At 42.7% G+C, this 13,536-nt stretch overlaps 1 protein-coding gene across 1 annotated transcript in view; it reads left to right on the plus strand.

Moving 5' to 3' along the window:
- The window catches only part of Htr4 (5-hydroxytryptamine receptor 4), a 185,051-nt gene that overhangs the window by 146,059 nt on the left and 25,456 nt on the right, over positions 1 to 13,536 (plus strand). The gene's annotated exons all lie outside the window — the stretch shown is intronic.

The raw sequence follows: 13,536 nt of genomic DNA on the forward strand, positions 1-13,536 counted from the left end.
TAGAACCTATTTTAAATATAAGAAACCAACCCAAAGCCCGACCAACTCCCTTCAAGACAAGTTATTTGATGCTGATAAAATTTGAGCCCCATCTGCTCTGAATTATGACAGTGAAAAGACTGCCACAAACTGGGGCAGAGTGTGGAATGACAAGTCCCAACTCTTTGACTCTTGGGACCGCTACCTTCCAACAAACACTCTAGACAACGGGACAATAATCAGGTTTTCAAGCCAGAGTCCGTTCTCCATACAAATAGTTTCCAGAGTCTCATTGCATAAGAAATTCAAGGAGTTCTGTAATTCTGAGTTTCCCATATCTGCTCATTTTAACCCACATGCTAGAAGGACAGATACTTCTTGGGAGCTAAAGCCTAAACAACTGGGCCTGGTGATGACTGTTTTCCCATCATTCTTCATTTTTCTAAAACAGTATCCATAGAACTGATGCAAGCTATTCTTCTGGTGCCAGTCCTTGACCTAGATTCTCATCTTCCCCTTACTGACACAACCTCTCCCTCTAAACTCTACCATCTGGAATTTCCTGGAATGAAAACATAAGCCAGTATGAAATATGGAGTATCGGCCATGTTCAGGTGAAGTTCTAGGTCCAGACTGACCTGGCCCTTTCTGTCCATTCTGAGACTTAATCCTTCTAACAGCACTGCGGGGTTCAAAGAAACAGTTTTGAGCAGACTATGTATTAGAAGCCTGTCAATACTGACCACTGACGATCTTTCTGCTCTGTCAAATAGAAAATAAGGAAGAAGACACAAGTCTGTGAATTAGACAGGTTTAGATGTTGGTGTGCACTGGAGAGAGGGGGCGGGGGGAGGGAGGGAGAGAGAGAGAGCATAAATAAAAAGTACATCCTACAAGGATGATGTACCACTATTGCCTGGTTTCGGGGGGGAGTATAGAGGAGAGTTCTGTGATCAGAGACAAGAAGGGGTGGGGATATTATGCAGAACACAGGCAAATGCCAGTTTCCTTGGGCTGCAGAGAGCAAGACACGGGCAGCAGGAGTTCAGGGAGTGCAGGACTACTGCCGGAGGTGGGCTCAGTGGAATGTATAGAACCTGATGCTGATTCAGACACTTATACTGGGGCTCTTTGTTGACTTTAAGTTATCTACTTGCCAATAAGATCCTACTCAAGAAGAAGAGAAAGGAATAACCATTCAGAAAGAGGTTTCCAACTAAAACAACCCACATTTTCAGAAACAAGGCACATCAGTGTATAATCACTAGATATCAGAGTGTGAATATTTTTCATAGAATTTTTTTTTCTTTGCACACATCTTGACTGACGCTTCTCTTCCACAACTGACATTAACTTTTTTGAACCATGGGACATTAGACCCTAATATCCAATTCTGCCCTGCCATCATCCCATCTGAACCGGTCGCTACACACAAGCCTTGGTCTCCTACTGTTTTCTGGATACGAATGCTTATGATGTCACCTGTAGTTATTCCTCTTCATCCTGGCAAAGCAAAACAAGATAGTCTGGATGATGTCATTCCTCTCTGAAGTTCTTCAGTCATCCTACTTCTCTAGCTACCTGTCCCCTGGGTACTTTCTCCCAGCCATCTCACACATGCTATATCTCAAATACGACCTTCTACTTAAGTTTTTTCCAGCATTCATGACAACCTTTTTTTTAAAAAAAAAAAAAACACTTTTCCATCCAATCTCCAACACTTTATTTATTCTTCTCGTGTGACATTTTATACGCTTTTCAGAGTGATTATTAATGATTCCTGGGCTTCCCCAGTAGCTGGGTCTCTAGTGCCCAGAACAGGTCTTGTGCACTGAAGCCATTCAGTAACTGAACTTAGTTCCCACAGTTGGAGGAATTTAGAGCTGTTCACGATTGCATCTGTGCGATGCCGTCTTTCTCCATCCCTTCAGCCCTAAACTTCAGGGTAGCTCTCACATTTAATACGCCACCCACTGCAAAAGCTGCAGCCTGCTGATAAAAGGAGTTTTACTTTCTGTGACAATAAAATCAAGATGTTTATCATATTTCTCACAGGTAGCTAAAGGATTAGCATTTTAAAATGCCATTATTTCTCTGGCCTACCACAGGCTTCTTTTCTTTTTTTCAGTTCATGACTGTTGGTTGAAAAGGAACTTAATCTTGACGTTTTATACCTTTAGAAAGCAGAGATGAATCAGGCTGAGTGGAAGTTAGTCACCTGACCTTACAAAGGTCTAAAGGACATTGGACAACAATGTTACCAATGATGGCATTTATTGAGACAACATGCATTGAAGAAAGGGTGGGCTGTAATATAGGGTACAGAATGAACACGATGAATTACTCAGACGAGGACGTAATCAATTGCACTCAGATGGAGCTGGTTTCTAGATATAGCTTCTCAAACCTTGATTGAAATCAAATAATTTAATATCCGTTCAGTGTTCTTGATGATTATGCCATTTCGTTCCGGCCTTATTCCCAAATTGCATGACAAGCATTGCTTTATGGTACTCTTGTCAACAGGGTCCAAATGGGGACCCATATGCCAGTGCTTAATGATCAAATTCTTGGCCAGAACACAGGCCTTCTCCCTTCACCCACATTTATTCTCCAAAGCCCTATAGCAATCTCTCCCCATCACCCTCAGGCATTTATTTGCCAGGGGACTTACATGAGTCATCAGATATGAGCCTTTGTGAAAGGGAATTTGAGCCAGGGTTTCATAATGTCAAGTGAAAAGCTCCTAGTTGGCTGAGGTAAGGCAGCATGACTGGAAAGAGGTCAAAGAGGTGGGTTAATGTTAGTAGCCAGGCACTGTTTTCCTTACCAATGTCAACTTTGCCATTGGCTGAACACGGAGCCTCTGGACACACTAAACTGCTTAAACCCAAAGGTCCAACATATTTCAGCTTTGTCTAAAGGTCTCTTTCTTGGTAGACAGTAGTCTGTTTACTTTCTAATATGTGGGCATTTTATTGCTCCTTGTACACTGCTATTGAAGCTGATGTTTTCACTGTGGTAGAATGAATAACACAAAAACATGGATTCTGACTTTATCTTGCATTCTGTCACTTACCAGTTGAGTAAACCCTGCCTGGTAAGCTCTTGCCCTTCTGGGTCTTCCATTTCTTATGGTACCCGACTGAATCTACTCATCCATTAAAGTTCACTGGAGAGACACATGCATAAGCTTTGGACTTTGATGACATCTATGTTAAAAGCAAGAGAAAGATACAGTCACACACACACACACACACACACACACACACACACACAGCTAGACAGAAAGTGGTAAGCATGTAAGCATGGTGAGTTTAATTAAAATGTAATTTTCTAAAGTGTAGAGGAGTGGGCAATGAGTTCAACATGTAACTGTTAAAATTGCTACTTTTCTAATGTTTTAGGCGGGAAGTCATTTATGACCTCTGTGCTGTCCAATCTTCTTATATTTGGTCTCCAAATTCTCTCAGTTTCTGTTCATCTGGTCTTATCCTCTGGTTTCCCAGTCACTGCTCAGCATTTACTCCCTATCAGTTCATGCTACAGCATCTTTCTCTACCATCTACCTCCTCTCTGCCTGTAGTTGTACATGCCAGGTAAACTGCTTTTGAAATGACACATTCATGCGTAGCAGCACAAACAACAAAGTAGAGCAGTGTTCCTTTCTGCTGTTTCCAATTTCAACAGTGTTAGCTCAGAACGTCTAAGTGGTTCCTGATGGTTCACTGATAAGCTGTCTGTATCCACAACATAGTGCCAAGTTCGGACTAGAATCAATAATGCTATACCAATTTCCACTTCCTCTCCTGGCTCCCCGGGCTTTCTGTGACTTCTCTCTGCTCTGTTGCAGCCCACCAGCCATGCCTTCTCCCTCTACTTTCCTCTTAACACTGTGGCCTGTTTCATGGACGGCCTCTTCTGTGAGAACAAATCTAGGCTATTCTGATCTCCTTAATACATTTTCCACACGACCTAGTTCTCTGAAGACATCAACCATGATCTTCCTGGATGCTCATACCTACATACCCTATCGAAAAGAATGTCTTCATTATGTAGCTATCTCAACATGAACCAATCACTACCAGCAATATAGTACGTGGAAAAAGGACTCTACTTGAGGACAAACATGAGAGAACTGGGACATTGCTATTATGTTCTTCAAGAATTTGAGAGATAATTGTGCTTATATCCATATAAACAAACTTTTAGTTGTCACCCACTGTGTGCTGGGCATTAAATTAGATACTAATGATGCAAAACAATGCCACTTGTTGTGGCAATGTATGTACCTGACTATGAAGCTCTGTACGAACTGGGGCAGACTCTTCACTGATGCATTCTGTATATACCTTCCCCAGGGGAGCCCTTAAGTGGTAATTGTGGCCACTGGCAATATACTTCTGAGAGTTTTACTGATAAAATCCCAAAGTCAACAAAAATTTTAAAATCTCTACCATAATGTGACATTATATAACATACATTTGTGATGAAATCTGGCTGTGCCTCTAGTTTGTGACCTTGATTTCAAAGTCACACTGCCTATCTATAATGCCATTTCTGTCAACACAGTGAGTCATTTCAGGAACAATATTTCTTGGTGTGAAATTTTATTTTCCTCAAGGCAGCTTTTATGGAACTTACTCCGTTATTTGCAACCAAGTATATATGATCTCAATTAGGAAAATACCATTACCTTAATTCACTTTCAACCTCTAAATTAATGGTGCACACCTTTGATCCCAGCATTCAGAGGGCAGAGCAGGCAGATCTCAGTGAGTTTGTTATACATAGTGATTTCCGGCCCATCTGAGGGCTACTGAGTGAAGCCCTGTCTCAAAGGTTTAAATATAATCAATTATTTCACTCAATAGAAATATATTTAACATGTGACCCCAGTGTCAGGCTCGCTGTCCATCATCAGGACTGCTAACTCAGCCTTTGGTTTGGTCCCAAGTCAATCAAGGACTAAAAAGCACACTTGGTTTGGAAATTGACTGGGGCAGGAACAGAATTCTGCTTTCAGTGATGATCTCGCATCTTTTTTTTTTCTTTTTTTCGGAGCTGGGGACCGAACCCAGGGCCTTGTGCTTGCTAGGCAAGCGCTCTACCACTGAGCTAAATCCCCAACCCCAATGATCTCACATCTTAACAGATGCTACATGGGTTGGCACTTTTTCTAACAGCAAGGAAACTGGATTAAAACCTTCATTTCAGCACTTGCTAAATGACCTTAGGCAAGTAACTTGAGCCCTTGATCATTAGTATACTTACCAATAAAACTGAATATATGTACGTATGTACATACATACAATTATATATATATATATGTGTGTGTGTGTGTGTCCTTGAGATATTAATGGTTATTATGCTTATAAAAGGTTACAAAAGGTGACAGAATTAAACCAGATTTGCCAAGAAATGCAAAAAGCTTCTAGACATAGCAGCTCAGCCTTTCTGGAAAGCTTTTCTGACATTAGAGTTTGGTAAGTTATGTCCTTGGGTAGAATGCTTGTGTATGAGTTCACATGGCCTCCCCCCCGTGATCTTGAATAAGTTATCTACATTATATATCCAGTTTTATTCATATGACAAGTAGATAGTGGTACATATGCTAAGAGGCAGGAATGCTGGTGCTGGAGCTTTGTGTATAAGAAACATTTATGAAATGGTGTTCTTTGTGGTCACCCCTTGTGACCACAGGCCAGGTATCTTAGTCAGGGTTTCACTGTTGTGAACAGACACCATGACCAAGGCAAGTCTTATAAAGGACATTTAATTGGGGCTGGCTTATAGGTTTAGAGGCTCAGTCTATTATCATCAAGGCGGAATCATGCCAGCATCCAGGCAGATGGAGTTAGAGGAGCTGAGAGTTCCACCTCTTGTTCCAAAGGCAGCTAGGAGAAAACTGGCTCCCACACGATTAGGAGGAAGGTCTCACTGCACACCTCTACAGTTACACACTTCTTCTAACAAGGCCACACTTACTCCAATAAAGCCACAGCTCCAAATAGTGCCACTCCATGGGCCAAGTGTATTAAAAGCACTACACTGTGTCATACTATGCAGCTCTAAATAGTCTGGCATTTCCTATATGACCCAGGCTGATCTCAATATCATTGCAATCCTTCTGCTTCAGTCTTCCAAGTACCAAGGTTATAGACATGTACTCCTATGCCTTATTGGCCCTCCTCCTCCTCTTCCTCCTCCTCTTCCTCCTTCTCTTCCTTCTTCTCTTCCTTCTTCCTTCTCTTCCCCTCCTCTCTACCATCATCATAATCACCATCATCACCATCATCACCATCATCACCTCTTCAAAAGGAATTGGAATTAAATGACATAGTGCATATCCTACGTCGAATACCCAGCATGGCATTTACTCAGCAAATATCATTTATTGCTGTTTCTATCATCATCATCATCATCATCATCATCATCATCATCATCATCATCATCATCAATGTCACCATCATAATTTCAGAGCTTTTCCATGTATCATCTCATTAGAATGGTACAGCAGCATCATAACACCATGACTGGTGCTATGATCTCACTCCAAGGACCAAGAAATTGAAACTTAAGAGTGGCAGAGGTAGATGCCAAGGCTCGAAGAGACAGAGCAGAGACTCACAACAGGACTTTTGCATGCTGTAGTAGTAAGTCCCTTTTCACACTGCACTGCCACTTCCTCAAAATCTCTGACGATCTGTTGATTGTTAGTGTTCTTCCAATGTTCTCCTTTGAGTCCCGAGCTTGATGAGGTAGACAAACAAGAGCGTTCTTCCTTGGCGGAGCCCTGCAGACAGGAAGCTAGCATAATTGCATCCCTGTCCTTTGGCCTTGGGACTGCATTTGTAACTAGCTAACTGCTGATGGACGAGCCTGATTTAAAAAAAAAAAAAAGCCCTGACCACACAAACGCAAGAGTGTCTCATTGTTTATGCTGTAGTAAGTGCTCCATTAACGGTGGCCAACAGCTTTCCAATAGTTTCTGCTCAGGACAGAATTGGCTTCAGAACCTTCCAGATTACAACCTGCCAGCAGGGAGCAGTAGAGGTACCTGGAGCATTCCATGAGGAGCTGCTGAGATCAGATCAGAATTTCCTTTTTGATTTGGTTTGGACTGAAGACAGTGGCAACTTCCTTTGAGGGAAGCACTTTCAGACTGGCACTTGAACTAAATAACTAAGAACAAGTAATGTAACCCTGGAGTGAGATGATTATAAAAGTGGGAGCTATTTTAAAGATTATATAAGGTTTATGAGAGAATGAGACCACTGGAGCCATACCGAGTCCGAAGAACCAAGTTTTATTAAGGTACTCTCTACCAGGCTGTCTCTAAGAGAAGGTGGAACAGCCCTGCCAAAGGAGAGTTTGGGTTTTATAGGATGGTTTAAGTTAGGCAGGAGAATGGTGGGAGGGTATTAAGGGAAGGGAACTGCAATGAACAAAAGAACTGTCAAAGCAGAGGACCTTTGGTTGTTAAGGTAATATGATGCTGTAGTCATGCTACTCTGGCTGAGAGAAGAGTTGGGCTCCTGAGATGCATAGAACATGCAGTTTCCATCTCATGAAGGGACAGGTTCTATGGGTCATCATTAGTGTTTTAGGTGGCTCTGTCATGGCTAACGACTTGCTCAGCCTAACACCCCAGTTTTTTATTGATGATAGAGGGTGTCAAGAGGGTAACTTAAGCCAGAGAAGAGAGCTGTTCCTGTAGAGGACTCTAGCTGAGCTCTTGGTTGCTGTTATTAGTTCCACCAAAAGCTGGTTATAGGAGGTAAGGGTGTGACCCACTCTCCCCCAGCCCTGCCATTCCTTCCACTGCCAGATGAAGTCAGGTGACACCAACCATCACAGTGAGGTGAACAGCCCTTTTTGTGTGTTTTAAAGAGTGCAAGATCACAAGGGATATTTCCCACTCACTGTGGGGATGGCAGTTACTGGGTTGCATGAGCCCTCTGGTTTGGGGGAGAATAAGCTGGATCCCAAAAAGAAGACAGAGATGGGGTAAGAATGATACTTAGGGACAGTAAGGTTTTTATAGAAATGGAACCAGCACTCACTAATGTCATGGTGCCAATGGTCCATTCATCCTGCTAGGGAGAAAGAGAGAGAGAGCGGGAGGGAAGAAGAAAGGGAGGGAAAAGGGGAGGTGGAGGGAAGAGGGGAAGAGAGAGGGGGAGGAGCAGGGGGAAAGGAGGGGGAAGGGGAAAGGAGGGGAAAGGAGGGGGAGAGGGAGAGGGAGAGAGACCAGAGCAAGGGGATCATGCAGCAGGAAACTTGAAAATGTCACTTCAGGGCCAATGAGACCCATTGTCTAGTTTGCACTGTAGTCAAGCCATATAACAGTAAAAGGCTAAGAGGTGGAATTCAATGTCCATCTGGAGCCCTGGGTAGCAGACATTCTTGAGAAGACAATCTAGAGGAGTGAGTGGGACTTACCTGAATGTCTGGCTCCCATATTTGAAGTAAGGGTGAAGGACAAGAAAGGGAGGGGACCTGAGCAGACAAGTAGAAGAAGGCAAAGAGCTTTTCAAAGTTAGTACAGGAGGAGGAATGAAGGTGAGGAAACCCATGAGAAAGAGGAGAGTGACAATAACAAGGAAAGTGGTGTGCATCACCATGAGGTGGAAGGTGTGGAGGGTAGAGAAGATGGGGTAGAAAAAATAGTGTCTCAGGACTGGTCCTGACCTGAGAAGCAACTCTCAGAAACCAGGGGCTGGGAAAAAGAAATCCCTGGGCATCCGACAGGCTTCCCTGTTGAAGGCAGAGGTGTGAGATGATGTCACAGGTGAAGCAGGTACAAGATAGAAGGAGGCCTGTCATTGTATGAAAAAGAAGGATGGGTGGGAGACAAATTTGAAAAAGAGGAGGAGTCTGGAATGGAAAGGAGGAAGAGACAGGAGGGACAGGGAGAGAAGGAGTGGCAGGATAGGCAGGTGACGTTAAGATTCCATGCTGTACCTTTACAGGTTGTTACAAATGTTTTTAAGGGATGGATGTGGATTGAGCTTTGTATGTTTAGGTGGGCAATCATATCTTATCAATTGGGCCAAAGGTTATTGTGTTGTGTGTTCTTCATGTAGCGATTTAAGTGTAAGAAAGTGTGCGGCGGCTGGTCTGGGCTGCCACAAAGTTGGGATGTACGTTTCTGGCATAAAAACCTGCCTTGGGAACTAGATAGATAGAGAGATTGCTGCCAGGCTCAGAGAGAGGACTTTGGCAGTGTGATATGGGATGGAGCAGAGCAGGTGAGATGCTTTGCTGACTGCGAATTAAGATGTCCAGCAGATATCTTGGGGCACTGAGGTGTAGACCTAGTGGGGAGATCAAAGACAGCCATGTTTTTAAATTTTTTATATTTTTACAACAACACAGAAGAACTGTAAGGGTAGTGGCACTGCCTGGCATGGGTTTTTGGCTAGAGGTGGAAGGGACACTTACTGAGATCAAAGAAGCAAGAAAACAGGCAGAAGAAATCCAAATCAGTGGTGAGTGCTAAGGCTGGCAGGAGACAGAGGTTCTTGGCACTCAGGGACCAGAACAGCAGTTTGGTGATCAAGAGCAATGGAGGGCTGTCCTGAGACAGCAATGTACACTCCTTCCAGGTTTCAGTAGTAGATCTAAGATTTTGCAAGAGAGTGAGGCCATGGGTACCACACTGAAACCAAAGAACAAAACTACTGAAGTATGAATTGCAGGGCTATCTTTGAGAGAAGGGAAAGTAGATGTACCAAAGGGAATTTTGGTTTTTATAGGGCAGTGTACATTGTGAGGGGGGGATGGCAGAAGAAAATTAAAGGGGAACTGCTGTGTGATGGTTGGAATATGCTTGGACCATGGGAAATGGCACCATTAGGAGGTGTAGCCCTGTTGCAGAAGGTGTGACCTTGTTAGAGGAAGGATCACTGTGTACGCAGGCTTTGAGGGTTCCTAGTGCTCAAGCTCTGTCCAGTACAACAGAGAGTCTACTCCTAGCTGCCTGTAGGAAATAGTCTTCTCCTGGGAACAAGATGTAGAACTCCCAGCTTCTTCTCTAGCACCAAGTCTTTCTGGTTGATGCCATGCTTCCCACTATGATGATAATGGACTGAACTTCTGAAACTATAAGCCAGCTTCAATTAAATGTTGACCATGATAAGAGTTGTCTTGGTCATGGTGCCTTTTTATAGCAGTAAAAACCTAACATAGACATGCTGCAAACAGGAATTTTCACAAGAGGATCTCTTGTCATTAAGTCATTAGGTAACAGGATGCTGTGGTCAGACTGCTCTTGCTAAGGGTCAGACTCCTAAGATATGTAAAGTGTGTTGTTTTTATTTCCCCAAGGGACTGGTTCCTATGTGGGTCATCCATCTTGATGCCTTGGGTGGCTCCATCTTGGCCAAGGACTTGCACCTGTGTATCAGTTAGTAATTTCATGTATAATGTCAACCATCTTTAGCTCAGAAAAATGTCAAGATCAACTTAAGTAAGCTCTGGTGTTAGTGTGACCATTTCTTGTAGAGGGCCGCAATAACATTCGCAACCACTAGTTGGCGCTGTCTTCCACTGCGCCCCACGTGGTAGGTCAGGATAGACTCCGCCATTGCAAGATGGCGCCAACCTTCGCCGCGCCAGCCGGCCCCCCCTTTCAGGAAATTAACTGTGCGCATGTGCAAGAGTGCCTTCGTGCCAGGTCTTTGCCCACTCCGGGGCGTGCCTTATGAGATCATGGGTAACAACCAATCAGGTGTGGGTGCGCTACACGAGGGTTTTATAAGCGCCCCATGTTGGCGCGGCGTGGCTTTTCCTCTTCTAAAATTAATAAAGTGGTCACAGTAAGGATTACTAATGTCCGCGTGCTCCTTGCCGGCGAAAAGTCGCGCGCGGGACATTTGGTGCCGAAACCCGGAACACAAAAAAGCTACAACATCGCCGGTGCCAAGAGGAAGCCTCTGTTTCACGGAAGAAATCCAGAAGCTGTGGAATGCAGGTAAAAAACTCTGAGAGACAATGTTTAGCCCTGATCTGCTCCAGCTCAGTCCCCTGCCGGACGCGGCAGGTGCCGCTATGGTTGCTCTGGCAACCCTCGAGTTGTTTCTATTGACCTTTGAGTTTCTAGCTACCGCCAAACGGCGTCAGAGGTCGCGTGGGAACTGCCCAGCTGTAACAGCAAAGCGGAGAGTGTTGGGGGAAGGGCGAAAAGCGTCAGAAACAGAGGATAGTGAAAAGTTACAACGAACTGATCGATCTCAAGCACCAGACCCTTCCAATTTGGAAGTGAAAGATTGGGGAAAAAACGCCCCGGGTGAGAAAGGAGGAGGTAAAAGGAACACAGTATTTTGGGAGAAAAACTTTGTCTTAGTGCTTATGAAAGGTGTGATTAAGCTCCCGCGCCGGCTCTGGGGACGCCGCGGCGTCCGGGCTCTGACGAGACAGCTTTACAGAGTCATACTGATCAGATTTGATAGAGACAGACCGCCTGAAAATTTATTCAGGAGAATCAAACAAAAGGACATCTCAGTGCCCGTGCACAGCCTGATAGAGTTCATGTAATTGGGTTGTGAGTAAAAATACTCAGGGCTGTGTTTTACTTCCATACCATTGGCGAATGTCGATCGTACTGCTCAGATAATATCTCTCAGTATCTTACAGAATTGGGTTTCAACACGTTGGTGGACTAGTCCAGGAATTGAGACAATCCATCGCCCATATCAGCTCCACTCGAGTGGATAGTCGCCATGAACACCATGTGGCTTTTTCCCCTCTTTGTCTATTGTTTGTCTCTGGTGCACCAGGATGTCCCCATGTCTGTCAGTGTATGTCTGTGGTTTTTGTTTCTCGTTGTCTAAAAGTTTTATGTTTCATGTTCAAAAGAAAAAATGGTAAAAACTTTATCTGTCGGTCGTGCACACCTTGACTTGGTTTTAACTCATTTCAAAAAGGAACAAATGAATAATTGTGCGTCCAAATGTAAGAGTTGACAGTCAAACTTTGTAACATAATAGATAGACCTGGGGTGCCTTGGAGACTAGATTGTTTGTTGGAGGTTGAGTTTTGCTTTCCAAAGTTGTGGCTTGCCCTAAAGTTATCTGTATTCTAATGCTAATTTCCACTGCCCAGAGAACAGCTGCCTGTTCGTGGCTGTGTTCTGGTGTTACAAAGAGAACTTAAAGATTGTGATTTAGGATTGTCAGTGTTACATTGACTAACTCAAACTTATTTTTAATTAAGGAAAAATCAAACAGGTAGAGATTGTTACAGGATTTATAAGGATTGATGAGGTTTTAGAACTTGTGAGAGCATTACAGCCAGTTTCCTTACTCCAACTGCCATTTCAAGACAGATTTAGAGGATTGATTTTATACAATTTGTTTTCGTCATAGCAATTGTGAGTTTTCATTTCGTGAGCTTGCTTATAGTTTTAGAGAGCCCATAAAGTGATATCATTAAGAATGGCTAAAAGCCTTATATTATATAATTTTGTTGCTTCTTCAGTGTAAGAAGTTAGAACTTAAATCTTTCAATGTATATGGAAATTTTTATTACAAACTTTTGCTCTCAAAATGAGCTTTAATATTTGGGGAGTAGCTGTTACACTACTCCGGATAAGAATATTTAAAGCTAATTTTAAGCTTCTAAAGATATGTTAATTGGCTAAGTACCTCACCTTACCAGAGGACTTAGGTCTTTGTTTGTTATCCTCATTGGAGATAAAGCTTCAGATGTGTTAATACAGAACTGTAGACTAGAGTCATGGAAGTATTTTAAAAAAGAAACCTGGTAAAACATATCTTATTCCAAACAATTAAATTGGTTATTACAAAATACTGATATTTGGCCTATCACATATACAAATTTTTCAGACAAAATTGATAATTTTACTCTTTACATGCTTTTGTACTTCCTACATATTTGTGCGTACAACCCATAGGAAATGCGCTTAGTACATTTATAGGTGGTTCATCTAATGAAAAGGCTACATATATGATTAGATCACTTGTTTATTCTCTTGAGTTTCTATTGCTTCAACACAGATTATTAAATTCCATGCTTTAGCCGCTGTTTTTAAAATGTTAAAAAAATCAAGCTTTCTATTCATATACTGATAGCCAATGTGTGGCTTGTGGTTTACAATTGATTTCAATTACTTAATGCTTTATTAGAGACAAGTTTTCTACATGAAATCAGTGAGTGATTTCAGTATAAACGTCTGACAACTCACTGTCCTTTCAGTGCTCTGGCTCAGAGAACTAAACAAAACCATAGACCCAGCTCTTTAAAAATGATAATAGAGTTGATATGAAAAGAGAAAGACTCCATTTGCTTACTTTCAATTCCCAGCCTCACCCTGCCAGCTCAGAGATTTCTAATGTGACTAAATTTGGACAATATTTACAAGATTTGACATTTCTAATTAATGCTTATGTTTAGGTAAATAAAGTTTGTGAGGTGCTAGAGAGATGGCTGAGTGGTTAAAACCACTAAGCTGTTACTTTATAGGACATTTAAGAACTCAAACTAGATTGCTTAGACCCCTTAACGAGGGAGGACAATGATACTAGACAGTTT

Source organism: Rattus norvegicus, chromosome 18 (genome assembly GCF_036323735.1).
Source record: "Rattus norvegicus strain BN/NHsdMcwi chromosome 18, GRCr8, whole genome shotgun sequence".
NCBI classification, from domain to species: Eukaryota; Metazoa; Chordata; class Mammalia; order Rodentia; family Muridae; genus Rattus; species Rattus norvegicus.